Genomic DNA, 13,321 nt, shown 5'->3' with positions numbered 1-13,321 from the left:
GTCCTCTAAAACCTCTGCCAAATGAAACCTAAAGAATTAGTAATTGTGCACATTCTTTCCTAATCCAATAGTCCTTCCCGTAATAGAAGTAGTCTTCACTGCGGAGAAAGCTCAATGAGCGCACGTCATAATTCGAGTGCATATTGATGTTCATATGTAGACAATCGATGGGGCCACCAAACCGGCAACACTTTGCAGAGGCCCAATTAACCCGTCACGAAGTCCTCAAATCCCGTGTACCAAGGCTCATGCATCGCATCCTATTTCATCCTTTACTTGTTTACTCTTAGAAATTTGATGGTGATTTTATTTATTATGCAGGATCCAGGTGCTGCCGGGTATTAGTCTGTTGCTGGAAATTGGACCCGGGGGCAATCTTCGGTCGAGGAGAGGGAGCAGCGGGAGGTCACCACGGCGGGGCGGCGACCAGTCGGCGGGCGACGTCCTCCGTCTGGGGTGGTCGGAGAGAAGGAGCAGCAGGTCCTCACGGCGGGGCGGCGATCCGTCGGCGGGCGGCGTTCTCCGTCTGGGGTGCCTGCAGACAAGCCGGTGGCCGGGTTTTCCGGCGCCGGCCCTCCGACGCTCAAGTCAGAAGGGGGCAAAGTGTGTAAGGAGGAGAAGAACAGTGTTTGTAGGGTGCGTAATTTTTCCAACCCCCCCACCTGAGGGGCCAAGGTTCCCTTTTATAGGCGGGGGTCGGTTTACCTGTGATGTAACGGGGCGAGGCCGTAGTACGGCTCGGCATGTTGTTCAGGTCGGCGCACGATCAGGTGAATCATTGCGTTGATGTCGGCGGTGAGGTCGTCGTACGACCTGGACTCGCACGCTACCAGACGAATTATTGCATTGGTGTCGGAGGTATGGCCGAGATCAGAGACTTATCATGGTTGACTAGACTCTGCTGGGCTAACTTGCCGTGGAGAGCTGAGAGTCCGTAGATGACAGGAGCCATGCGCATTAAATGTGGAGTAAGCCGGAGATCCGCATTAATTGTGGAGTAAGCCGGAGATCCGCATTAATTGTGGAGTAAGCCGGAGATCCGCATTAATTGTTGAGTGAACTGGAGATTTACAGTAGCCATGCGCAATAAATGCCGGGGGGGGGCGTCAGAGTATGGTCCTCGGTCGGACCTCAGAGGGGCATGGCCGTAGTAGGTGGCTGATAAGGGTAGACTTTGAACATCAGGGTTTTCCTAGGTCGGAGGTCTCGAGGTCGGATGTCTTGAGGTCGGGCGTTCCGAGGTCGGACGCCGACTTCGGCTGTCCTGGGTCGGCGATTGTGCGGCTTCTCGGGGGCATTCGTGTCATTGGGGGGGAAAAGTCTTATTCCCCCAACACTACCCCCGACTTCCGAGTTCGAGCGGCTTGCGGGCTCGGACGTGGGAAGTAAAGTCTATCATTAAAGTTGGGGGGCGAATCTCGTCTGCGCCCTTGTGTTTGTCGGAGTTTTTATGGTGAAACTTGCGCCCTTTGGTGCCTCGAGGTTGCTTTATTCAGTGAACTTATGATGAGGCTTGTATCCTTACGTTTTTCGAGGCGGCTGTAATGGGGGTGGCGCCTCTTGGATCACCGAGGTCGCTTCGTGCGGCGGACCCATGATGAGGGTCCTCGAGCTCGACGAGACGGCGCCTTGATCCTGTGGTCGAGGCTCCCCGTTCATCAATGAGTGTGCCGTTTTGCGTTTCAAAATGGACACGCGGCATGATCTGAGGTCGGACGTTTCCGATCTCGTGTTACCGGATCATGGATCTGGCGAGTTGGAGGCTACATCGGGGCTCCACGTGCCCCAGGGCCTTATTAAATGAGGGGAGCGGGGGTGCCGTCCGCTCGTTCTTCAAGGCGATTCGATTCTGCGGACCCATGATGAGGCCCCGAGATCCGATGGGACAACATTTCGATTTCGTACCCGATTTATTGACCCGGAGTGAATACGGTGCCTCGGCCTCCGAGGTCGACACGTGGCGCGATCCGGTCCGGGGGATGGGAACCGACCCTGCCGATCTGGGCGGTCAGGGGGGCCTATATAAACCCCTCGAGTTTGCCCTAAAGGTTTTATTTGGCTGCCTCTTATTTTTGCTATCCTCCTTCCTTGCTTTTTCCCCTGTCCAACTCCTGCCGTCGGTGCCCGAAGCGATTTCCGGCGATGTCCAGTAGGTCCCTACCCTGTGATTGCTAGGGTTCCTCTTCTTTTTTCCTCCTCTGCTTTCAATCTCGTTTTGTTTCTCTGTGAAAATGGGTCTCGGTCCTGAGGAGGTAGGGTCAAGTTTGTCGGGGGAGGAGGTGGAGTTAATACGCTCCCGGTTTTTCTTCCAGCCCGGGTTTCGCCTTGAAACCGCGGGGCCGGAAGATAGGGTGATGCGGCCGCCCCCAGGTCGGATCACGGTTCACCGCGAGACCCTCTGGGCTGGCCTGCGGTTCCCCGTCCACAGGTTCGTGAACGACTTGCTGGTCGAGTACCAACTCGTTCCAGCACAGCTCGCTCCGAACTCGTGGAGAACCATCATCGGGTTCCTCTCCCTGTGTCTCGGGCATGGGATCCCGATTACCGTGAGCGTCTTCCGTCGGTGTTTCTTATTAAAGAAGAACCCGGCGGACGCGGAGTGGCTATACTTCGCCTTCCGAGGCGGTATGTCGCTTTTTCATGGGGCCCCTTCTCTATTCATGAGTGGAAGGGGAAGTTTTTCTTTTTGGCGTCCGAGGCGCCGTGGGGGTTTAATCCGAGGTGGGGACACCCTCGGTTGAAGACCCTCAACAAGCTCTCCGAGCCCTCGGGGAGAGAGCTGAGGGTTCTGGACTCTCTGCGGGCCCTCGGAAAAGGGTACGACCTGACCGAGCTCCTACGGAAGGACGCCCTGGCGAGCGTGGGTCTGAGCTCGGCGCGCTCCGAGGGTAAGAGCAGTTGCATTACCTTCTTGTCTGTTCTTTCTTTTTGCTTTTATTGGTCTAACACTTGGAAAATTTTTGGTTTCAGATATCCCCCACATGCCTACCAGCAACGTGTCCCTCTTCTCCCGCCTGAAGAGGCGTGAGGCCGAGGCCGGGGGAGCTATGCCCCAGCCTCGGAAGAAGGCGAGGTCGGCCGGCGCTTCCACGTCGGCCGGGACGAGTGGCCCCGAGGCGGGGGCCTCCACAGCCGATCCGAGGCGGGCGCGGGTCGTCAGCGACGCGGGCCCAGCGGCCCCTCCCTGCCTTGCCCCCATTGCCCAGCGGGAGGGCCCGGCTTCGGGTTCCTCACAGCGCTCGGGGCCCGAGCCGACCAGGGGCCCTGAAGCAAGCGGCCCCGAGATCCCGAGGCCGGACGTGCCGAGCTCCTCAAGGTACTTTCAAGAGGAGTCGGATGAGCTGGACCCCCTATCCCCAAGGGGAGTTTAGCTATTCATGATGCTGAGATCGCACGCGCCGTGTTCCGGCGTGCGATGCTTCCGGCGGACCGGGCCGAATTCCGGAACATTTCGCTGGAAGAGGTCGTTGACAGTACCTACTGCAACACCGCCCGGGTAAGTCCTTTTCTCGATTTCCTTAAAGTTATTAGCGAATCCATATGTTTTTAACTCACGATCATTTTGTCTCTTTCTTTACAGCATGTTCACGAGCTCGACACCCTGGTGTTCATCGCCCAGGGATGTCAGGAAGAGACCCGGCGGGTCAGCCGGCAGTTGGAGCCGGCTAAGAAAAGGATCGCCGAGCTGGAGGCGGCTCTGGCCGAGTCCGAGGCTCGGAAGGAGGCCACCGAGGCCGGGCGCCTTGCTATGGCGGAGGCGCTCGAGGAGGAGAGAGCCGCCCACGCCTTGACCAGGTCGGCTCTGCGCGCCTCAGAGGCGCGCCTGGGGGAGGTCCAATCAGAAGTCGCGGGCCTCAAGTACGAAGGCGGAGTCTCCCGCCTTAAAATCGAGCAGCTCGAGGCCCGGGAGAGGAGGGCGCTCGAGCGAGCCGAGAACACCGTGGATCTCTTCAAGGGGTCGCAGGAGTTCGGCGACATGCTCGAGGAGGAGACGGTGGACGGGTTTCTCCGGGGTTTCGAGAACTTCCGGCAGCAGATGGCCCGGTTCTGCCCCCAGTTCGACCTTTCGACGGTCCGTCCGTGGATGAACCTGGGCTACGGGTCCGATACGGAAGACCTTCCTGCCATTTTGACATCCGAGGCAGGATTGTACGAACATGACCCCGCCGAGCCTTCGACGAGGGTGGCCGAGACGGACGGCGTCCCGGAGGCGGCACCCGAGGCCCCTGCCACCGACTCCGAGCCTGTGCCGGCTGAAGGTCCCGAGGTCATCACCGTGGACGACCCCGCGGATGTTGCTGCCGCCGCTTAAGACTCGGCGTATATTTTTTTTTCTTTTTTCATTGTATCCGAGGTCGGCTTTTGAATGGCCGTCCTCCAATTTTGTAATTGGCCTTCCGGCCCCTTATCAATGAAAGGTCTCTTTTATTACTTCGTTCTTCTTCCTTATCCTTTGTCGTGAATGAGGCCAAAGCCTTACTCTATCGTTCCCCCGACTCTTAACTTTGTATTTTAGTTTTCGAGCTGCTTAACGAAGTCGCCCTTTTTCGTGGGCTATATCTTGGCTTTCCCGGATCCCAGTCATCCCGACCAAAGGGAGCTCCGAGCCCAGGTTTTTTAGAAAATTTTTCCAAGTCCTACAACTCGGATCTTAGAATCGCAGAAGTTGCCATGCCTGGCCTTTAGGTTCTTAAGGCATCGGGGTCGGGCCTTAGCCCTTCGAGTAAGACCGGGCTGGGTCTGTACGTGTCGCTATTCGGGGAGTCTGGTCGGGTTTCCGAACTCGGCTCCCGGATACTTCGTAGGGAGCGCGGGCTAATAGTCGAATTATCGCCGAAGGTTTTCATAGCTATCGTTCTCGGGCTTTGCCGAGGTTTCGGTGAACAAGGCTGGGGTCTTTGAAGATTGCCTTGGTATCTGTGTTCGGCTGGTACACTTGTGGCCGGGGTTATTTTCTCAGCTAAACATCGGAGTCTACGTATGGGGGCCAAGTTGGGACCTAATTTGTGAAGACTGTATAAGTTGTGGAGATTTGACGAGCGGAGCATGCATAATATTGTTAGGAGATCGGTCTTAAGCCGACCCATTGGAGTAGCCCGACTTTGGGCGAGATGAGACTCCAACGTTGGATGAAACTCCGCTTAGCAGTATGTAGATAAAATTTGACAAGGGGGGGCATCGAGTTAGATGTACCTCTTACGTTCTCAGAGTTGTGCTCCACATGGCGGAGTTGGTTGCTTCCCTTCCTCGTCGACTTCCGGAGTCATTTTTGACTTGTAAGGGGGCTCGGGCTTCTCGCGGACCCGACGACGCCCGCCGAAGTTGAGAGGATCTGGGGAGGCTTTATTGATTTGTAACTCCTTTCGAGGTCAAGGGAGCTTGAGACCCTATGGTCGGACCTCGGGGCGCCCCAACCTTGGTCGAGGAGTCTTGTGTCAGGTCGGCGGGTTTGAGTACGCTTTGCCAACCTGTGGTGCATCCCGAGATCGAGGGAGTTTGGGACTCTACGGTCGATTCTCGGGGCATCCCGACCTCAGTCGAGGGATCGTTCGTCAGGTCGACGGGTCTGGGCACGCTCTATCGACCTGCGACGCTTTCCGAGGTCGAGGAAGTTTGGGACTCTACGGTCGACCCTCGGGGCATCCCGACCTTAGTCGAGGGATCGTTCGTCAGGTCGATGGGTCTGGGCACGCACTATCGACCTGCGACGCTTCCCGAGGTCGAGGGAGTTTGGAACTCTACGGTCGACCCTCGGGGCATCCCGACCTTAGTCGAGGGATCGTTCGTCAGGTCGATGGGTCTGGGCTCGCGCTATCGACCTGCGACGCTTCCCGAGGTCGAGGGAGTTTGGGACTCTACGGTCGACCCTCGGGGCATCCCGACCTTAGTCGAGGGATCGTTCGTCAGGTCGATGGGTCTGGGCACGCGCTATCGACCTGCGACGCTTCCCGAGGTCGAGGGAGTTTGGGACTCTACGGTCGACCCTCGGGGCATCCCGACCTTAGTCGAGGGATCGTTCGTCAGGTCGATGGGTCTGGGCACGCGCTATCGACCTGCGACGCTTTCCGGAATCTTGCGCCAAGTCGATGTTCCATCGTCCTGCGATACTTCCCGAGGTCGAGGGAGTTTGGGACTCTACGGTCGAACCTCGAGGCATCCCGATTTTGGTCGGGGGATCTGGGGATCACAGACGACCCAACATTAGAAAAGAGTTATGATTATCAAAATGGGAGAATTATTTGCAGAAAAGAGGCCGAGTCTATTGCCCTGATTGTTTTGAACCCCTCGGGGTTTCACTGGTAGTATATTCGTAGATTCTCAGAGTTCCAGCTTCGCGGGATCAGGGTCCCCTCTAGGGACTTCAATTTGTATGCTCCGGGTCATTGTACTCGGGCGATTTGATATGGCCCTTTCCAATTCGGGGCGAGCTTTCCTTGCTCGGTCGGTTGAGAAGCCTCGGCTCTCCTGAGGACGAGGTCCCCTACTTTGAAGAGCTTGGGCTTGACTCTGGAGTTGTAGTATTGGGCCGTTCTCTGTTGGTATCTTGCCATACGGACCCGGGCGACCTCTCGTGTCTCTTCGACGAGGTCCAAATTGCTCCTGAGCTGGGAGGAATTGGTGTCGGGGTCATATTGCTCCACCCTTGGAGAAGGCAAGCCGATCTCTAACGGGATGACGGCCTCAGCGCCGTATGCTAGGTTGAAGGGGGTCTCTCCCGTGGGCAGTCGGAACGTAGTCCGGTACGCCCAAAGGACATTGTACAAGTCCTCGACCCACTGTCCTTTGGACCGATCAAGCCTAGCCTTGAGTCCCTGCAAAATAGTACGGTTAGTTACCTCAGTCTCCCCGTTTGTCTGGGGATGGGCAACCGAGGTGAAGCGGTGGTCAATGCCGAGCTTAGAGCAAAATTTCCTGAAATGGACATTGTCAAACTGCCGACCATTGTCGGATATAAGGATACGAGGTAGCCCGAATCTGCAAATTATGGACTTCCATACGAAGTTCCGCATCTTTTGCTCGGTGATCCGGGCCACAGGCTCGGCTTCGACCCATTTGGTGAAGTAGTCGATGGAGACGACCGGGAACTTTCTCTGTCCGGTGGCCAGGGGAAAGGGCCCCAGGATGTCGATCCCCCATTGGGCAAACGGCCAGGGGGCGATGATGGAGGTCAGCAGGGCCGAAGGTCGGCGCTGGATATTAGCGTTCCGTTGACATCGGTCGCACTTGCGGACGAAATCTGTTGCATCCCTCTGGAGTGTGGGCCAGTAATATCCTTGCCGCAGGATCTTATGGGCCAGTGCCCGACCCCCCAGGTGATTTCCGCAGATTCCTTCATGGACCTCTCGGAGAGCGTATTCCGCCTCGAAGGGGCGGAGGCATCTGAGCAGGGGAGAAGTAAATGATCGACGATAAAGTCTATTCTCGTACAAGACATACCGGGGGGCTTGGCGCTTGATTCGGCGAGCTTCTGTCTCGTCATGAGGTAGGGTCCCGTCTTGGAGATAGCAAACGAACCCGTCGATCCAGCTTGGCTCGGAGTCGATGCACATGGCGGGCTCAGGTTCCTCCGTGCTGGGGACCTGAAGATATTTGAGCGTTGTTCCCTTGGGAAGCTCGCTCATGCGGAAGGTTGCCAATTTGGACAGCTGGTCTGCCCTGAGGTTTTCCGCTCTGGGAATGTACTGAATACTGAAGGAGTTCAGGGCAGACGTAAGTTCCCGCACCTTTTGGAGATACTTTTGCATGGATGGCTCTTTAGCTTCAAAGTCTCCTTGGATCTGGTTCACTACCAGCTGGGAGTCGCTGAAGGCTTTTAGGTCCTCCACTTTCAGTTCTTTCGCCAGCTTGAGCCCGGCGATGAGAGCCTCGTATTCAGCCTCGTTGTTCGAGGCTGGAAATTCGAGGCGCAAGGCTTGCTCGGCCACCACTCCATCTGGACTGGTGAGGATGAGCCCGGCTCCGCTACCCCTCGAGGTTGAAGACCCGTCCGAGTGTAGGACCCATGGTGGCCTCGGTGCTTCCTCCATGGATACGGGAGGCAACTTGGGGTCGTCCGGCAGGGTACATTCCACGATGAAGTTGGCGAGTATCTGAGCTTTGATGGCCGGCCTGGGCCGATATTCGAGGTCAAATTCTCCGAGCTCGACCGCCCATTTGGCGATCCTCCCCGCACGATCCGACCTTTGCAATATTTGCTTCATAGGCTGGTCGGTCAGTATAGCTATTGTGTGGGCTTGGAAGTAAGGCCTGAGTCTCCGAGCCGAGATGATGAGAGCGAAGATGGTCTTCTCAAGTTTAGAATATCGGGTCTCAGCATCCCTGAGAACCCGGCTGGTGTAATAGACCGGCTTTTGGAGCTTGTCCTCTTCCCGGATGAGGACTGAGCTCACTGCAGTTGGGGAGACAGCCAGGTATAAATAAAGGACCTCGCCCTCCTGGGGCTTGGTGAGCAGCGGGGGAGAGGCCAGAAGGCTCTGGAGCTCTTCAAAGGCTCGCTGGCATTCTTCTGACCACCGGAAGTCTTTCGGCCGCTTGAGGCTCTTGAAGAAAGGGAGGCAGCGCTCGGCTGACCGGGAGACGAACCTTCCCAAGACGGCAACCCGCCCTGCAAGCCGCTGCACCTCCTTAACTGTTTTCGGAGGCGCCATTTCTTGCAGCGCTTGGATTTTCTCGGGGTTGGCTTCAATTCCACGTTGGGTGACTATGAAACCCAGGAATTTGCCCGAGGTGACTCCGAACGCGCACTTCGCCGGGTTGAGCTTCATTCGGTATCTCCTGAGCTTGGAGAATGTCTCGTTGAGGTCAGCTACATGGTGCTCCACCGCTCGGCTTTTCACCAGCATGTCATCCACGTAGACTTCCATATTTCGGCCAATCTGATCTTTGAAAATTTGGCTGACCAGCCTCTGATAGGTGGCTCCAGCATTCTTCAGGCCGAAGGGCATCACCTTGTAGCAGTAGGTGCCCTTGTCGGTGATGAAGGCCGTCTTTTCCTCGTCTTCCGGCGCCATTCGGATTTGATTATACCCTGAAAAGGCGTCCATAAAAATTAGCAGTTGGTGTCCTGAGGTGGAGTCGACGAGCTGGTCGATGCTTGGGAGGGGGAAGCTGTCTTTCGGGCAGGCCTTGTTCAGGTCGGTGTAGTCCACGCACATGCGCCATTTCCCATTGGCCTTCTTTACGAGGACTACGTTGGCGAGCCAGTCCGGGTAGGAGACCTCCCGGATGAAGCCGGCTCCGAGGAGTTTGTCCACCTCCTCGGCCGCAGCCCGTTGTCGTTCTGGGGCGGAGCCCCTTTTCTTCTGCTTCACAGGTCTGCTAGTTGGCTTCACCTGGAGCCGATGGACCATGACCTCAGGGTCAATTCCTGGGACGTCCGCGGGCGACCAGGCGAAGACGTCAGCGTTATCCCGCAGGAAACTGACGAGGTGGTCCCTCTCGCAGGCGCCAAGGCCGGAGCCGACCTGCACAGTTAGCTCAGGAAAATTTTCTCGTAGTGGAATTTGAACAAGAAGCTCACCGGGCTCTACTTGCTTCTTCCAAGGGGTGTCCCTCGCATCGAGGGTTTCTATGGGTAATGAGGGGCCCGTTGGCTGAATCGTTGCCCCGGTTGGTTGCTTTACTCCGTGGGCCGCCATGTAGCATTGCTTGGCAACCAGCTGGTCTCCACGGACCTCGCCTACTTCTTGGCCGGTGGGGAACCGCATGAGCAGATGGCGGGTTGAAACTACGGCTCGAAGGGCGTTTAGCCCTGGGCGCCCAAGGATGGCGTTGTAGACCGAGGGCAGACGGACCACCAGGAAGTCCGTCCTCACAGTGCTCTCCCGGGGAGCGAGGCCAACTGTGACAAGGAAGCTAGCCTCACCTTCAACTGGGACTGAATCCCCAGTGAACCCAACCAGTGGGGCATTAATTCTCCGGAGATGTCCTTCTGGCAACCCCATTTTTTGGTAGGCATGATAATACAAAACGTTGGCTGAACTTCCATTGTCAACTAGGACACGCTTTACATCAAACCTATTTACAATCATAGAGATGACCACAGCGTCATCATGAGGGGTCTCGACCCCTTCTAAGTCCTCGTCCGAGAACGAGATGACTTCATCAGTGCGTGGGCGCTTCGGGGGTGCTCCCTGGGCGGCCGTTCCTGCCGAGGCCCTCCCAATCATGTTGATGGTGCCGGCAATGGGCCTGTTGTCGTCCGGATTCTCGGACGGTATGGTATTCTCCGCCGGCCTCCTTTCCTCATGTCGGTTCCTCACGAACCGGTTGAGTACTCCCCGACGGATGAGTGCTTCTATCTCATCCCGGAGCTGGAAGCAGTCCTCCGTGTCATGCCCACGGTCTCGATGGAAGGGACAGTACTTCCTGAGATTACGGGGAACTCCCGTGTCTCGCATGGGAGGCGGGGGTCGGAAGAAGTCCCGACCCTCGATCTCCATCAGGATCTCGGCTCGGGGAGCATTGACAGGTGTGTAGTTCTCGTACCTCCCCGGGTACGTCCGAGGCCGTGGCGGGGACCTCGGTCGAGGAGGGGTCCTCCGCTGAGGCCGTTCCTGCTGCCGTGGTGGGCTCCTCAACCGGGGGAGATTCTTCTCTCGGCGGGGCGATCGGCTCCTTTGTCGGCCGCGTTCCTCGCGGCGCTTTTTCTGCTTCTTTGAGGCGGGCTCAATCGCTCCCCGCCTGGAGGCGACCGCTTCCTCGGCCTTGGCATACTTCCGGGCTTGGGCCAGCATCTCGGTGAAGTCGGCCGGAAAGCTCTTCTCGATGGAGAAGAGGAATCAGTAGGAGCGAACCCCAGTCTTCAGAGCCGACATGGCTATTGACTGGTCCAGCTCGCGGACTTCCCACGTGGCGGCAGTGAAGCGGTCCAAGTACTCCTTGAGAGATTCCCCCTCCTTCTGTTTGATGTCCAAGAGGGAATCCGACGTCCGTCGTTGGCGCCGGCTGGCAGCAAAATTGGTGGCGAACTGCCTGCCGAGTTGCTCAAAAGAGGATATCGTGTTCGGCTTCAGTCCAGAAAACCAAAGCCGAGCGGTCCCTCGGAGGGTTGCTGGGAAGGCCTTGCAAAGTATGGCCTCCGAGGACCCTTGTAGGGCCATGAGGGCCCGATAGCTCTCCAAGTGGTCGAGAGGGTCGGTGATTCCGCTGTAGGGCTCCACCTGAGGCATTTTGAACCTCGCGGGAACCGGCTCGTCCTCGATCTGGCGGGAGAAGGGGGACTTGGTAGTGAACTCAAAGTCTCCCTCTTGCCTCGCCTTCTTGCTGTAGAGCGCCGCAATCTGGCGCTCCAGATGCTCAACCTTTCGGTCGAGCTCCCCCGCCCGCGGAATTGTTGCCGTGATCTGCGCCGGTTCGCGGTGGTCTGGGGTGACTCAGCCTCAGAAAGTTGGGGTCTCCCGTCGAAATCTTCCCCCAGTGGCTCCCTCCGGGGAGAAGTCTGTTCTTCGTTGTTGGCTCTGGAGGAGCCATGCAGATTTTGGCTTGAGAAGACCGGGCCGTTGGGGGGACACTCCGGCGGGACCTGAGTCCGCGGGGGGAGCGTTGGTAAAGCTTCCTCGCGTCGTAGGCCCTGAACGGCGGCGGCCAGGGCCTGGACTTGCTGTACCAAAGTATTGAACTGTTCCGGCTGGACCTGAGGAACCGGGTCAGCCGGAGTTGGAGAATTCCGGACGGAGCGTCCAGGACTTTACGGGGGACGCCGGGAGATGTTGGAGGCTCCCTTGCTTCTCAACTTCATGATCGCTACTCGGTCCCTTCCTCTAGCGCCAACTGTTGCTGGAAATTGGACCCGGGGGCAATCTTCGGTCGAGGAGAGGGAGCAGCGGGAGGTCACCACGGCGGGGCGGCGACCAGTCGGCGGGCGACGTCCTCCGTCTGGGGTGGTCGGAGAGAGGGAGCAGCAGGTCCTCACGGTGGGGCGGCGATCCGTCGGTGGGCGGCGTCCTCCGTCTGGGGTGCCTGCAGACAAGCCGGTGGCCGGGTTTTCCGGCGCCGGCCCTCCGACGCTCAAGTCAGAAGGGGGGCAAAGTGTGTAAGGAGGAGAAGAACAGTGTTTGTAGGGTGCGTAATTTTTCCAACCCCCCACCTGAGGGGCCAAGGTTCCCTTTTATAGGCGGGGGTCGGTTTACCTGTGATGTAACGGGGCGAGGCCGTAGTACGGCTCGGCATGTTGTTCAGGTCGGCGCACGATCAGGTGAATCATTGCATTGATGTCGGCGGTGAGGTCGTCGTACGACCTGGGCTCGCACGCTACCAGACGAATTATTGCATTGGTGTCGGAGGTATGGCCGAGATCAGAGACTTATCATGGTTGACTAGACTCTGCTGGGCTAACTTGCCGTGGAGAGCTGAGAGTCCGTAGATGACAGGAGCCATGCGCATTAAATGTGGAGTAAGCCGGAGATCCGCATTAATTGTGGAGTAAGCCGGAGATCCGCATTAATTGTTGAGTGAACTGGAGGTTTACAGTAGCCATGCGCAATAAATGCCGGGGGGGCGTCAGAGTATGGTCCTCGGCCGGACCTCAGAGGGGCATGGCCGTAGTAGGTGGCTGATAAGGGTAGACTTTGAACATCAGGGTTTTCCTAGGTCGGAGGTCTCGAGGTCGGGTGTCTTGAGGTCGGGCGTTCCGAGGTCGGACGCCGACTTCGGCTGTCCTGGGTCGGCGATTGTGCGGCTTCTCGGGGGCATTCGTGTCATTGGGGGGGAAAAGTCTTATTCCCCCAACATAATCCATTTTTGGACTAACCGGCTTATTGTTGAGAGTGACTCTATCGATCCATATTTTTGCCTGTCGTGACAATACTTTTAGACAATATAACCTCTTGCACCCATGGTGAGAAAATTCAGGAGTGCCACAATACTTCTTGCACATGATATCATTTTCTTTTTGTTACTGAAGCGACCGAAATTATGAAAATTCATACAGATATATATTTAATCCCACATTAGCTATACATTAAGTAAATCTTAAATATTTATATAAAATTAAGAAATATAAATAATATCTTCCAACTAGAGTTGGTTACGGAAATAATGAGTGCCGCCGGCCGCTTTCAGATAAGGCAATGCTATTGCTGCTGAACTTGCCAACATAGTGGATTCTTCCACATTGACGGCAAATGGAGTGCCACAATCTCATTCATCATTTTTGATCTACATAACCAAAAGCCATAACACCAACGACGTCTCCGGCATGAATGCAAGGAGGATACATAGCTGATAGAGGATCTTGTAGAACAAATTTGATTCTGCAAGCGGTTCGATACGAACGAAGAAATTTCGAACAAGAGGATCGGAACTCGCTGATAGGAAAGAA

This window comes from Phoenix dactylifera, unplaced genomic scaffold (genome assembly GCF_009389715.1).
Source record: "Phoenix dactylifera cultivar Barhee BC4 unplaced genomic scaffold, palm_55x_up_171113_PBpolish2nd_filt_p 000253F, whole genome shotgun sequence".
Classification (NCBI taxonomy): Eukaryota; Viridiplantae; Streptophyta; class Magnoliopsida; order Arecales; family Arecaceae; genus Phoenix; species Phoenix dactylifera.
Note: the sequence above shows the minus strand (reverse complement) of the source record.